The 15,913-nt window shown below is 36.7% G+C and overlaps 1 pseudogene; it reads left to right on the top strand.

Moving 5' to 3' along the window:
* Window positions 1-202: 202 nt before the first annotated feature.
* The window catches only part of LOC147035716 (uncharacterized), a 33,303-nt pseudogene continuing 17,592 nt past the window's right edge, over window positions 203-15,913 (top strand).

Here is a 15,913-nt window from a genome sequence, read left to right on the forward strand (position 1 = left end):
GTTATGTTAAAACTTGTAGTAATTATTCAATATACAGAACAAAATAACCGCATGACGAACAATTATGTTTGTCAGTTTCTCCCCAATAACAGAGTTAGTGGTTGAGGTTGAAAATCAAGTGAATGAATATCACAAACAATGGGAGATTGTGAATGAAACCCTTTTAGAACTTCATTCACTTTGAAGGGAACTACATAATGAGATGATGAAGTGTTTTGAAGGCCTATCTCATCCTTTAAGTTGACCCCAAGCTGGGAAGACAACAGAAGAAAAAATTGACTTAAACACCTTGTATGAGAAGTCATGTGAGAGGGAAGATATACACTTATTCACAAATTTTTATAAGCAGAGACAACTTGTTGTTAATTTTACCCTACTTGTGTTTTATTTCCAGCATAAAAGTACCAAACAACATGATAGTTGGTTATGAAACCAATAAATTTCATGACCTTGAATTAAATGGGAATATTTTGAAATTCCATGGAGTGCTGACTCACTTCCAACCTGTTTCAGCTTCAACCTCCATCTTGATGAACTTGACACAAAACTCAATTTTCTGGAGGTAATTGTTTTGATTTATTACTTTATTAATATTATATAATCATCTTTATGTATTCGAATGGTTCATCCTTCTTTGTTTTCAACAGAATATGGTATCAGAGTTTCAAAATCGCAAGCCGTCCGAAGCAGACTAATGGGAAAGAATGTTCATTTTCACAATTTAATATTTACCCCCACCCAAAGAAAAATGTTTAACGTTTTCAATATGGTTTCATTATATGCTTTGCTTTAAAATTATTTCATTCTTAATTACCAAAAAAAGGATGAAGGAGAGACGAAAGGGAATGTGAGCTCCCCCCCCAACAACCCATTGCACACCTTGTCCCATCCTTTCCCTCCCTCTGTGTGTGTGGGGAAGGGTGAGGGTGGGATGACGATGGTGGTGGGTCAATGGTGTGGATGCGTAAGGGGGAGGGGGATGGTGATTGTGGGGATTGTGGGTGTAGTTTGTGTGGGTGGGGTTTGTGTGGGTGGAAACCAAAAATGGGCAGAGTTAGTTATTTGAATATATATATTTTTTAATTTGACATCTTGGTCTTTTGTAATTCCTTTGAATAAAATGAATCCAAGATTTCTTCTCTGTTTAAATCACATAATTTGGAAGTCTAAGGAACTGTATCAATTATATTAACAATTTAAAAAAGTTCCTTCATCCATCGCTTAATCTAGCCTTTTTCAAAGTGTGATTTCCTCCAATATATTCTATATTTTTTCCCCAACTATGAACTTTGGCTTTCTCAAATTGATTTATTTTTCTTATTCTAATCTTTTTAAATGTATCTGATGGTTTTGATTTTGTTTAATAATGAAATGTATTGTTGTAATTATCTACAATGTCCTGAATTAAAGATACCCATTGTTGAGAACTGAGTCGATTGAATTTTTTATGGAGTCTATTTTTTAAAGTGTGATTAAAATGCACAATAGCAACTGCCTTTCCTTCATTAAAGGTGCTGTATTATGTGATACCATTATCTTTAAGGAAATTCATAAATGTTTTGTTGAAGAACTCTGTGCCCTCATTACTGTACCACTTATTGGGTTTTCTCTTGCTTTTGTTAAATATCTGTTGGAAGGCTAAGACAAGAGTAATACCCTGTTAAATTTTCAAAGGAACAACCAACACATATCTACCCCTCAAATCAATAACTGTTCAAGCATACTTGTAACCCTTATCATTATTGAGTTCAATCAAATCAGCAGACCAGATATAATCAACTTCTTTGGAATAAACCTTCCTTCTTTTAAACTTTGTGATGATTGGTTTCTGTAATTCATCAGCTAATTGCTCATCAATCTTAATGATATCATTATAGTTTAAATTATTTTAAACTTCCAAGTCCAAGTCTTAATTTAGCACTGTTCACCTTCTTCACGAGAAACCCATCAACTATTTCTCTCAACGTTGGATTTTGTATCATAGACAAATTATACAACATTTCTGCATCTATTGTTGTCTATTTACTTCATTTCAACATTGGAAGAATAATATTTTTGTTTTTCTTCCAACATTGTGCTCTTTCCATAATCAATATCATGCTTCATACATACTTCATCAACTCTGTTTTATGTTTTGACCAAGGTTTAGGATTGTTGTCCTCATCTAATTTTTTTATCCAAGTTTGTGCCTGGACCACAGAAAGAACATCCAGGAAGACGTAATTCCCCTGGTATTCCAGTTGTTGCAAATTTACTTTCTGAAATAAACTTTTTATTATTTCTCCCACTTTTATGCTTCAAGATGAATCGACACTTTTTAGAGCCACAGACTTAACATATTTCCCTTTTGATAAACTCAATTATTTTTACTTTTAACATACGAGATATTTTACTTCTGCCATGGAAGGTGAAGAAGGTTATGTTTTTACCCCTTTCTGTCTGTTTGTTACTTGCAAAAGCTAAGATTTTTCATGGATATTTGTCAGTCGATTTTGTTTTTCTGTCTGTCTGTCTGTTTGTTTATTGCCTACAGGTTGACATCTCTTGTTTAAACATCTCTTACAAGCAAATGATTTATGCTTTAATTTATGAACATGACTACTTACCAATCCAGAAAAGTTTTTGATATTAGCATAATGAGCGGTTTCTTTCTTAGTGAAATAAAGATCTACATGCCGGTCATTTGTCCAATTATCATTGGATATAGTATTACTACACCTGTTATTGGCATAAAGGTTGGGTTGTTGGGCATGGGATCTTAAGATCCTGTGTTCAAATCCCCCTCCTGTTGAATTAATACCAGGTGGGGTTGACTATGCCTGTCATCCTTCCGAAGTCGGCAAAATGAGTGCCAGCATGCTGTTGTGCTGTGTCAGTGTGACAACCCGTCCAGGATTGTGTCCAAAAGCCAAGGAGACTGCTTAGGCAGCACCAACGCTCTGCACAGAGTATGGTCCCAATGGATAGATGGATTGATAGTATTACGAACTCAGAATTTGAACTTTGTTTTTATCAGTGAAGCCATAAACATTTATTGATAGGTTATTCATATTCGAAAACTTTGTTATATCTTTGAAGCTCATGGGTTCTCCTCTATGGATGCCAAGATCCCCAATTTCAAATTTATTCTCATATTTCTTATACTTTGAAACTCTTTCACAGTCCCTTTCCTGTGGATAAAGATGTGCTAAGATATTTCAGAGAAAGCATTTGTTGTTAGTATTTTTAATATTTGTGATTGCCATTTTATTCCTTATATCCTGATGTAAATCGATATAAGAAAAAGCCTTTGGCGGAGTGGATTTAAGAATATTACGATCGATATCTGAAACATTCCCAATGTTGAACCCACTATATTGTTGTTGTTCTTCTTCTAATTAAAATCTAAGAAGCTCTTCAAAGTTATGAGATTTCAGAAAGCTATCCTTTGATGTAGTAAGGTGTGTTGGTTTCATTCTCATATATTTTTCTTCAATAACTTTCTCTTTTCTTGAGAAGATAAAGGAGGCTCCAAGATATATTTTGAATGATTTATGGTTTTTAAAATATTCTTCCACCAACCTTGATCATTGAATTATTTGAGATTGGAAACGCTTCCCAAATAGATCTTACACTAATATTAAATCTTACATGTTTTACCTATATCTGATCTTTAAAACATCTTTGAAAATTTGTTAATTCAAATGGCTTCATCTCAATGACATTTCCTTCCAATCCAATTTTCCTCATATATCTTCAAGTTTCTCTCAATGTTGTTTTCCTTTTTTTGTGATTGAATGTGTTTTTTACAACTCTCTTTTAAGACACCCTTCGAAATGTCAACACAATGTTTTGTTTCTCATTTAAATGCAGATAGTTGTTTGAAAATATTGAATGTGTGTTTGTTGGCTTGAAGGTGTTTCCCATAATATTTATAGTCATGATTACAAACATCACAGTGCATTGTATTCACTATATTTATATAGAAAAACTTTGCTTCCACCAAATTTATGTTTGATAAATCTGTGCTGAAAACCATTTTAACCACCCACTTTTTTACTTATTAATATATCAGTACAAATATATATATATATATATATATATTGTACTGATATATTATATCAGTACAATAATCAGGACAAATATATATCAGGACAAATATATCAGGACAGAGACAAATATATCAGCAATATATCAGGACAAATAAGACAAGTTTTACTCAGTCTCAACATTTGTAAACGATATTGAGAAATATGACGAGGTTTTACAGTTGAAGAAAGATAAATATCACAACTATTGGATAAAAATAATAATGACTGATAAGATGAGTTCTTCAATTTCCTTCAGTGGAAGGGCTTTTAGTAGTTCTGTAAGAATATCAATTGAAGTAGATATAACAAACGTTTCTCCTCTCCTTCTAGCAATAAAATCAAAACTAGAATTAGCAATGAAACAAAAAAGTATCAAAAAATAAAACCCTTATGGATGAACTTGCGAAAAAAAAAGATAAATCCATCAGCAATAAGCAAGGAGAAATTTGTATTTTTTCAACAACCGTAAAGATGTAAACCTTGATGAAATAAAGGATGTTAATATATCAGGTGAAATGACATTTCATTCAGCAGACATTAAGGACCATTTAAAAATTAACTTGAATATAAAAAAAGGCCCGTGGGCCCTGGTCACTTCCGACTTCATCGATATTGGATATATTCATTAACATTCATTGTTTATATTCTGGCCCAAATGAACTTCATACTCATTAAAACTAATTATCTTTCTTCCTGGGCAAAAATTCAGGAAAAAATAAACTGCGATAAGGTGTAGACATTGTTCCATTGAAGTACAATACCATACAAAAAGCAAAAACTATGAATAGCGTGGAAGAAAAAATAATTATATTCATGTTCCCTCAATTATAATTGTTTCTGGTGCATCATAAATTTAATTTTTTTGCTCTAGTCAAATTGGCTGTCAGTTATTTTTCCCTTTACCCAAGAGTCTTTTGATCTAAATATTGATAAAAAGAATGTCTTACTTTGAAACAGGGTGACCTGGTTGATAACACTGCAACTTTTGCCATGATTATGTGATTCTCTTTCACCCAGTGGACACGTATTGCAGTTTGAGTTCTTTTGCCTAATGCTTTTCAGCTAACCCTGTAGTTGAGTTGCCAAATGTCTCCCCTCCCATTCTTTGGAATGTCAAGTTGGTATAAGAAGAATTACTTCAGGCTTTTGTTTCAGTGAAGTCCATTTGAATGGTTCAATCAAGCATTCAATGTTCTTCCTCCATATATACAAAATTAAAGATTCTCCTTTGGTATGCTGATCCATTTTGTGGAAATTGAGTTATTTTCCATGACAATTTTGGCGACCCAGAGAGACATGAACCATGGCAGGACTGGGAACAACATCATCTGGCATAACAGCAAGCAAGTGGCCACTTAAGATGTTTGCTCTTACTTCAGATCGGATGCTGCATCTTTCAGCCAAACAGGTAATGTGGTACTTCATTGATAGGAGAGGTATAGAAAGGAGAACCTTTAGTGATAGGCCTGAAAGGATCCTGGGGTTCGAGACCACTTAAGTCTATGGGGCTGAACAGAGATGAGCGATCTCTTAATGGGGAGTTTCAGTCTCTGCCGTACTTTGAGCGAGTTCGGTACTCGGCTCACTGTGCTGTACTTAGTACAGCAGAGGCAGGGGGAAAGGCTATTCCCTCTGGCCAAATGGAGGGGGTTGGAATCACACCTCCACCAAGAGAGGGTTAATGCCCCCGCTTGCTAAAAAGATTCAAGTCCCCAAGGGGGAGAAAGAATAAGTGTTATGAATGTTTGTTGAGTTACCTGTTTGGATTTCTATTTGTTCCTTGTACTCACTGGAAGTTTGCTTGCTGTGAAACTGTTTTATTGTATTGTGTGGAGGTGTTGTGGATTCGTAAATTCTATAGTTTTGTTTGAAGGGGTTACCTCTTTCTTTGGACGGATTTGTGAATGCAATGTGATTGGAAATGTTGAGTTTTTTGTTAAGGACGTAAGTTGAGTGTTCCAACCTGGAACTCTTGTCTGTTTATATTTATATCAGACTTGTATGCGCACTGATTTGCATTGATCTGCATGTTGTACTAAGTGAATGTTGAAATGGAGCGTGTGCGAGTCCAGTAGATGTCACTGGAATAAAACGTGCTCTGTTGTGTATTGTGACCTGTGAAGCTTATGGGAATGCATGAGTACAGAAAGTGGAGATAAGGATTGGTTGTCACCATACACTGTGAAGACTCCAGATGAGGCGAAGTGCACATACCGATTCCAAACGAAAAACTATGACAACTGACTCTTCACACGTTGTTGCATCTTTGGCATCTTTGGCATGACACAAATAACTGGGTATATGTAAGCTTGTATTTGAAGACAGAGCCCAAGCATTGTGCTGCGATCTATGTAGAGTGCAGGGCAGATGTCGTTGAAAGTGTTTTAAGACTAGATTGAGAGGTGGTGTGTGTGTGAATTCAATCTTGGTGAAAGTTTTATTTAAACGATTGTGAGCTCGATAAGGAACTGAAGATTATTGTATGATTTCATACATGAATGTCTTGTTAGAATTGATATTGCAACAACTAAAGAAACTTCAGGCAGAGAGTTAAAGCAGTTTGGCTGTTCGTGGTTTGGTTACTGGCTCACGGTGAGACCATTTTGGCTTGGGGCCACTTGCTTGGTGCTGATAAAAACCAAAGTCACAAATCCCCCTGAATGGGCCAACACTAAACTGGAATGCCTGTGCTTTGCCGACAGGGAAGGATAAATGTGTGTTCCCTGCCTTGGATAGATGCTGAAGCAAGTGTTGAGGTTTTATTTAAAAGCCATAGGTGTTTTGGATAAATTGTGAAATAATAATTGTGAATGTGGAATATATTCCGAACGTGAAGTCCATTTTGGAGGCTTGCTATCGCCAGCATTATGAGACAAAACTAAATTGATGAAAAGTGGGGATTTGCCTCCAATTACTCAGCGCGGCAAGCTGAGGACTTACAAGCAGCTGTTCATACTGCGAGACAAGATTTATGGGTTCTGGAACCCTCCCCCATTCAATTCATATGCGGATCCAAAGAGGGGGGGTTGACTAATTCCCCAGAGAGAAAAAATGGCCCAAAAATGCGAGTGCTGTTGTCATAAAAGAAACCTCTGACTCTCAAGTGTATGTGTGTATGTGTGTGTATGTGTGTGTGTTTGTGTTTGTTTCACCCACGGCACAGTTGGGAGGGTGGGGGCTACTGTGTTGAAATGCACATGCGTGTGAGAAATGTTTCCAAAATTTTGATTTGAATCATAACCATTGCACTTAAAATGTGATAGAAATATCGAAATGTGATTGATTTGGAATGATTTTGAAGTGATTTGATGATGTTTAGAACATAGGGCGATTCACAGATGATGCATGATCCCTCGGATGGACATTAAACTAGGCGTGCTGTCTTCATTAGTCTGTGAATGTTAAAGTTAATGAATGACATTGGTTTATGGATGTTAAAGACAAATTCCTGCCAAAACTACTGCTGGGAAGGCAATGGCAAAGAACGCAGTGTAACCCTTTGATCGATTCAGGCAGCAAAAAATCATTGCATATATGAATTAAATAATGTGACCTCTTAAAATGATTGATCTATTAACCAAGTACATAAACTGGTGAAGAAAATTGGGTTAAAATCCAGACAAAGCTCATGCTACTGAGATGACTAGTGGATCGACTGGCTGTCCGGTGCTCCTTAAACACACAGCCATTGCAGGCTTTATCAAAAGAATATTCCAATCCTTTGCTTGCCAAGGTCGAACTTTCTTTTCAGGGAGCAGACAGAAAAACATATCTGTTGTCTTATATGGGCCTCTATCTATCAGGGTAAATTCATTAGATTTAATTGGACAATTTTATTTATTGTCACAATGAGAGACCATAATGCTGTTTAAGTGAAATTAGATAAATAATGCACTCAAACGGTGGAGTTTGAACCTAATGGCCATCAGGAGTAGCCAATCAGGAGAAAGAGGGACCAGTTGGGAGCTAACAGCAGGTATCATAACTCAGATGCTAACAGCAGTTCAAATCTCCTATGCTTCCCCCACAGCAGTGATAAACATTATATGGAGAAAAGATGGAGAAGGTTCTACTGAGATAGCTACATGCATGGACAGAGTATTTTGATCTGCAATTTCAATGCCATTCGCCTGATGACTCAACTTTCACAAATGATTTGACAAATTTTGTACACCTGTTTAAAAATGGAGGTTTAAACTGTATTTTTTTTTTTTGAAAGAAATGGATTTGTATTTAAAAGGTCATAGGATGTGATTAGATGGCTAGTGTATGTGTGTTGTGAAAATTACAGCATGTTTCTATTTTGGTGAGAGAGAGAGAGAGAGAGAGAGAGAGAGAGAGAGAGAGAGAGAGAGAGAGAGAGAGAGAGAGAGAGAGAGAGAGAGAGAGAGAGAGAGAGAAGTGGATAAGATGGACAATGTCAGAGATTCAAAATGTTGAAGGAATTCTGAATAGTGATGAGAGAGGTTGGTTACACATTATTTTTCCAAGATATTTCAGCTCCATTGACCATGAAAGAAATGGATGCTCATCAGATTGATGACACAATATTAGCATTTGGTATAAATATACTGTTTGGAAAATTTTGTATTTCTGAACCATATTGGCAAGTTTTGTTCCCAAATGTTTCCAAATGGAAGCTCTGCAGCCAAAGTGTGGTCTGCAGCTCGGCAACTCAATGTCAAGGCCGAGCGGCATGGAACTCTTACTGTGGGGGAGCTTACAGAGCTGAGAGCCTGACAAAGACTTCCAAAAGACTCACCCTGTTGATGATAATGATAGTCATGCCAGATGTTTAATTAGTGTAATTATAACAAGTGACACTCATGATAATGTTTGCCTGCACCGGGTTTGTTGTCACATGCATAAACATGGGGAACAGTTAGTAACTAATGGAAGTTGTGTGCGGTAACTTAGTTAATTACTTTCAGACACAGCTCATAAAAAAAAGAAAAGGGAACCCATTGAGAACACTGGAGGAACAATATTTTTGTGTTCATTGTGTCATTTTCTCCATGACAATTCATGTTGGTATTCAAACCATCATGTTTCTTTTGATTATAATTAATATCCACTTTTATTTTGAGATTACAAATTGAGAAACCTTTTATCACACAAGTCTCGAAATACTAATTTAAATGTATTGGGGTCTTCAAGTGACAAAGTATTCTCCCTATCTGTTTTTTCTAACTTATTCTTGAATGGATTGAAATTTGCGGAGTAATTAGAGTTCTTTATCTTTAAACCAGTAACTTGGGACACATGTGAATAATTGGTTATATTACAGTAAGGTTATTGATAACTTGTATTGATTGATTGATATACTCTCAATCACTGTAGTTATGGACCTTGTTGATCTGTTATTTGAGAAAAAGGGAAAAGTTATTGAGAATTTAATCGAGATAATATATTAAGTTGATGTACTTACAAAATATTGAAAGAGGGTCTCTGTTATTAAATTGATCGACAGATTCGTCAACATTACATATTAGGAATAATAAGTTAACTGCAAGGGAAAATCAAGATATGAGGGAAAAGCAGCATGGTATTTACATAACCATAATGCAGAATGGCTGGAAGAATGGCCTGACCAATAGCAATTGTGAAATCAATTAATGTAATTAGGAATTATACCATGTACTGTAAATGCTTCCAAATTTTGTTGGAAAAAAAACAACAAACAAAAAGGATAAACAAGAATTATGCTGAGTACAGAAGGCATTAGCATGTGAAATGAATGTTAAATCGGTCAGTGTTAGAATTATATTATTGAAAACCGTGCAATGACGCCACAAACCAATTTAAATATTACCTGTTTTATTTGTTTTCTGATCAATTGGGCAGGTGCATGATTTTTTTGATTTAGTGGTACTTCTTGTACGTTTACTTAAGTAAGTTGAGGTATTTCTAACACTGACTTGACCATCTTTCATCAGTACAGAAGTGCTAAGTTAGCTGGGAAAATAAATAATTAATGGCAGTTGCTCTGGAACTGGTGGTGAATGAAACTGTGGATTGTTTAGCAGATAATGATTGCAAATGTTAAATGGCAACTGTGCCAAATTGAATCGCTTTGGATTTGGTACTTGCTCCAAAACAAAATAAAAGAGGAACCTGTCCTCTTGTTGGGTTTGAGTCTTGTACTTATCGCTCATCCAAATTGAAATTCTAGAAGAAGAAAAAGAAGAAAAAGAAGAAAAAGAAGAAAAAGAAGAAAAAGAAGAAAAAGAAGAAAAAGAAGAAAAAGAAGAAAAAGAAGAAGAAGAAGAAGCTCACTTTCATAATTATTGAACAGAAGATGGAATATTTTTCTTGACTAGAAAGGATTTTTCCCTTTTTGAAGGATGGTGAAAATAATTCTTGATTGCAAATTGGAACCCTAATAAATACTGCTGCCCTTTCGACATGGAAATACCAAATGAGATGAATGTTTTTGAGTGTACGTACAACTGAGATTTATGTATATTTTAGCATGTCGTTTAGGTGCGAAAAACAAGGAAAGGAGAGGGATAAAATTTAGATATCACAGGTAATGCAAGTTAAATGCTTCCATAAGAAAATGTCAGTCTTATTGAAATACATGAGCCCATGACATTTATTGATTGGCATGTTTAATCGATGCTTAACCTTGATTTTGTTTGTTTTGGAGTGTTGAGAGCAGTTGAACTATGCAGAGTATGATTTCATCTAATGAAGCTTTGGAAGAACTTCTGAAAGATTGGATGATGGGGAGAACCCAGATTTGGGTATTTTGGGCATTCAACATGTGGTCATGAAACTACCCGCTTCCTGAGGAGATAAGATGAGAATATTAAAGAAAGAGGAAAAAAAGAATAAACCCACTGAAGAGATGGTTGGACAAGTCAAACCACAGCATGGCAAAGACTTAACGTCGCCCTTGCATGGTGCGTGCCTGGAGGAATGTCCTCAACCACACTCGCAAATTGCTGCTCTGCAGATACATTGTGAACTTGCCGTGGTCGCACAATACACAATGAAGGCCCAGAAAGTCCACACGGTGAGTCATCTGCAACATGTGTTCAATGGGAGGGTGGGGCTCGTGCAGCCATCGCGGCTGCCTCCAACATGCACAGCTTGCTTGGTGAATCAAACCTGATTGCACAAACTGCTGCTATGTGGCCCAAAACACTGCTGGGGCTGGATCTCTGGGTCACCTCTCGAGTCATTTTTGTCTCCTTCCACCCAGTGTCATCTTCAAACCAGTGTCGGGCCAAGCTCATACCTGTCAAAATCTACCTTCTCTGCAGCTCAAGGAGTGCCTAAACTGTGTTTCCCATTGGGTGATGCTCTATCTACACCCTGACCTGCTTATCTTCTGGCCTCGGGTAGCATGTCTTTTCGACTTGTGACACCTGCTTATGAACAGGCCATGAATTAAATGGAAACGCACTCAATAACCTGGCTGGGAGACTATTGAGATGGTCGTCATCCAGCATTCTTCTCCTATGAACACTCGCTGCCATTGTTGATTGAACTTGTGTTATGGATATCTTTTCTCCTCTTGGAACGGGGTATGGTGATCATGTGTAACATAATTATTCAAATTTTCCTGATATGGAAAAAAAGGGGGTGGGGGTTGTGGAAGAAAAAATAATTATATTCATGTGCTCTCAATTAAAATTGTTGCTGGTGCTTCATAAATTTAATTTTTATTTTATCATCGAATTGGCTGTCAGTTATCTTTTCCTTTGCCCAAGAGTTTTTTGACATAAATATTGATAAAAGGAATGTCTTACTTTGAAAAAGGGTGAGCTGGTTGATAACACTGCAACTTTTGCCATGATTACGTGATTCTATTTCACCCAGTGGACAAGTTTTGCAGTTTGCGTTCTTTTGCCCAATGCTTATCAGCTAACCCTTCAGTTGAGTTGCCAAATGTCTCCCCTCCCATTCTTTGGAATGTCAAGTTGTGTGGAAGAAGAATTGCTCGGGCTTTTGTTTCAGTGAAGTCCATTTGAATGTTTCAGTCAAGCATTCAATGTTCTTCCTCCGTATATACGAAACTAAAGAATTTCCTTTGGTATGCTGATCCATTGTGGTGGAAAATAACTCAATTTCCACAATAGTCTATGAGTTTTAGGACTTTGAAGATTAATTAGCCCGAATGAACTTCATACTCATTAAGACTCATTATCTTCTTTCCTCCTGGACAAAAATTTGGAAAAACGCTCAAACAAGCAGTAGACATTGTTCCATAGAACCATTATACCAAACCAGAAGCAAAAACTATGAATAGTCTACGAGTTTTAGGACTTTGAAGATTAATTTCCCCTAATGAACTTCTACTCATTAAGACTCATTATCTTTCCTCCTGGCCAAAAAAATTGGAAAAAACGCTCACACATGCTGTTGACATTGTTCCATAGAACCTATTTTTTATACCCTGTCGAGGCTCGTATGAGAGCTAACACACAACGCACATCAATGGGGGCATGAGACAGGAGGGGAGGGAGTGAGAACGACAAAACAGTGGGGAACAGAGACATTAGGAGATCAGTGGAAGGGAGAGGGATGGGACGGGGAACATGGGGAATAGAAGATGGACATTACAGGGACTTTCAGGAAGGAAAGCAGGGAATTTGAAGGAGGTGGGCTTGGGTGGATTATCGGGGGTAGAAAAGATCGAGCATTTGGATGGGGGATGATAAGAGATGGTGGTGAACAGCTGTTTTGAAGGCCTGGAGGGAAGAATGGGAATGAATAGAGTGAGGGAGTTTATTCCAAAGGCGGGGAAAAAGAGGAATGAAAGAGTGAAGGTGAACAGTGATTCGTGATTTTGGTAGTTTTACCAGAAGGGGGTTGTTGGCGGACCTTGAGTGCCCTTCGGAAATGTGGTGGGGACAAATCGCAGAGAGAGAGCAGGGGGGCGAGGCTGGAGAGGAGATGGTAGAAGACAGAAAGACCACTGACCAACCTGCGGTGATTAAGTGAGAGGCCCAATGATTCAGCCTCATTGTGGAAGATGCCAATGATCCGAAATGCCTTGGTTTCTACAGCGTGAAGCCGAGAAAGGTGGGAAGCAGGAGCACCAGCCGAGAGGGGAGAGCAGTACTCCATCAGAATGCACACAAAAGCTTTGTAAGTGGTCACGTGCTCAGGTGGGCCGAGGAAGGACTTTGCATGACGGAGGATTCCAAGTCAGCGATTGGCTCTGGAGGTGAGGATTGAAATGTGGCTTTCCCAGGAAAGGTCATGGCAGATAGTGAGACCCAGAAGCTTGAAAGAAAGGACTTCTTCCAGAGGATTGTTGAGAAAGTGGATGGGGGGTTTTCTAAATGGTCCTTTCAAAGATACATCGTGAGAGTGTGAGATTTGCCCGGATTGAAAGACATGTTCCACGTGTTGGACCAGTTTGTCATTTTATCAAGATCAGCAGTGAGCAAAGAAGCTGCTGCTTGCCGGTCTGAGGGATGACCAATGGTACGGCAGAGGGTGGAGTCATCAGCAAAGAGATATAGAGGATTTTCCAGAGAGTCAGAGAGATCGTTGATGAAAACCAGAAAAAGAACAGGGCCCAGAACACTACCTTGAGGAACTCCAGCCTGGACAGGAATGGGGGATGAAAGAACTACATTTAGGGCCACACGGTGACTGCGACAGGAGAGGAAGTTTGTGAGCCATGAGTGGAGTTGGCCTTGGATACCATAGGAAGAAAGTTTGGTGAGCAGGGCAGGGTGCCAGACTGTGCCAAAAGCATGTGATATGTCCAGGGATACGGCTTTGATTTCCTGTCTGGCATTGAGGGCTTCCATCCATAATTTTTTTAACCTTCCATAAATCCATAAACCCTTCTTCCAAACCAGAAGCAAAAACTATGAATAGTCTACGAGTTTTCGGACTTTGAAGATTCATTGGCCCAAATGAACATCATACTCATTAAGACTCATGATCTTTCCTCTTGGACAAAAATTCGGAAAAAACGCCTGGACAAGCTGTAGACATTGCTCCAGAGAACCATTGTACCAAACCAGAAGCAAACATATGAATAGTCTATGAGTTTTAGGACTTTTAAGATTAATTGATTAGACTAATTAACGAAGTGAATTGGTGACAAATCTGAAATTTTATTATGGCATGTTCTGCGGCATATTACCTCGTATCATTCCTCTGAGTTTCAAGTGATTCTGATCACAGTTTTCAGAGTATTGTTAGAAAGAATGATTGTGGTCGGACGGACGGATGAACGGACTGACGGACGGATAGACGGATACGGACCCCCATTTTATGTCACTTCCTTTGGAACTGACTAAAAATGCAGCAGTTGAATCTGTTAATGAAAAACAGTATGTGGATATAGATGGAAATGTTTTTTCTACAAATTAAATACGAGTCATTATTCAAGTGAATATTTTTGGGATCATGTTGGTGATGATAGTGGCTCGATTGGAACTGAATACAGTTAAGATAAAGAGAGTTTGTTTTCAAATGATAGTTATGAAAGTAATTTTAAAAATGCTTGTGAAAGTAGTGATGAAAGTACCGAAGATCATTCTGAAGATGAATTTTATTTGAAGTAAAGTTTTTCGATATAATTATGAATTGTATACCAGATCTTGACCCTCTTAAATTTTCTGATACTCCAAATGATAAATTATTAAATTGCCCTGCATGTGATAGAAGGGGATTAAACACAGAGTCAAAAGCCTTCAAACAATGTATATTCTGTGATTATCTTCGAATTAATGAAAATATAAAATATAAAAAGGAACATGACTATTTCAAAATTACATCAAAAATGAATTTATTTACAAGATTAAAAAGAGAAATGAATGTCAAGTATGAGGGTGATAATACATCTTTTCTTACTTGAGAATGGATTGATCAAATTAGGTTCATGTTTCAAGGATTGATGTCATTTATTATTCACGATTGTCATTTTCAGGGAAATATCAAAGCATTATATTGTATCACTAAAATAATGGATGATCTTAAAATTAAACCGGAACTCAGGATAAAACATAGACTTTCTAAAAAAACTGACAAAAAATTAAATAATTTATATTATAAACATGTAAATGAATGATGTTTTTCCCCCATTTGGGAAAATAAGATAAAATTCAACAACCAGAAATATATACCAAACTCATTCAGATGTTTAATCATCGGTTCAAGTGGATGTGGAAAAACTTCCTTCCTTTTAAAGATGCTCCTCACTCCCATATTTTTAGATTATGATAATTTAATAATTTTCACAAAGTCAAGTTTTCAAACTGAGTATCAGCTACTTCAACCCGGTTTTAATGCAGGTCTTCAAAAATAAGACATCATTGGTTTATTAAAACTTCAAAACAAACTAAATTATTACAACATTGAAGATATAATTCAACTATTTTGTGATGCAAAGAAATGTAAAAAGAAATCAAAACCTACAACTTGCATTCTTAGTGATAATACGGATGATATACCTTCACCCAAAGATTTGGAAAAATAAAAAAGAACGTCATCTTTGCTGATTGTGTTAATGAGAGAAACCAAATGGTTATGGAAAGCTACTACACATTGTAGACATTCTTCTTGTATTTGTATTGATCTTAATCAATCACACTTTCAACTTCCTCATCGCTCAACAAGAAATAATGCTAACACGTTTATTTTATTCAAGTTAAATTCAAAAGATATAAAAAAATTTTGGAGATACAATTGTTCTGTATTATGAAGTAAAAAGGAATTTGAGAAGCAGATGAAACACACAACTGGAAGATATAAATATATTCTTGTGAAACAAGATGAGAAACAAAATTATATTTTTTCTAAAAGTAAATTGATGTGAAAGAAAGAGCAAGAACATTTAAGGAACATAAAGAGTTGGTTTCAAATGTTGT

The sequence above is a fragment of the Eptatretus burgeri genome, chromosome 1 (genome assembly GCF_056783735.1).
Source record: "Eptatretus burgeri isolate ZD-2024b chromosome 1, Ebu_testis_v1, whole genome shotgun sequence".
NCBI lineage: Eukaryota > Metazoa > Chordata > Myxini > Myxiniformes > Myxinidae > Eptatretus > Eptatretus burgeri.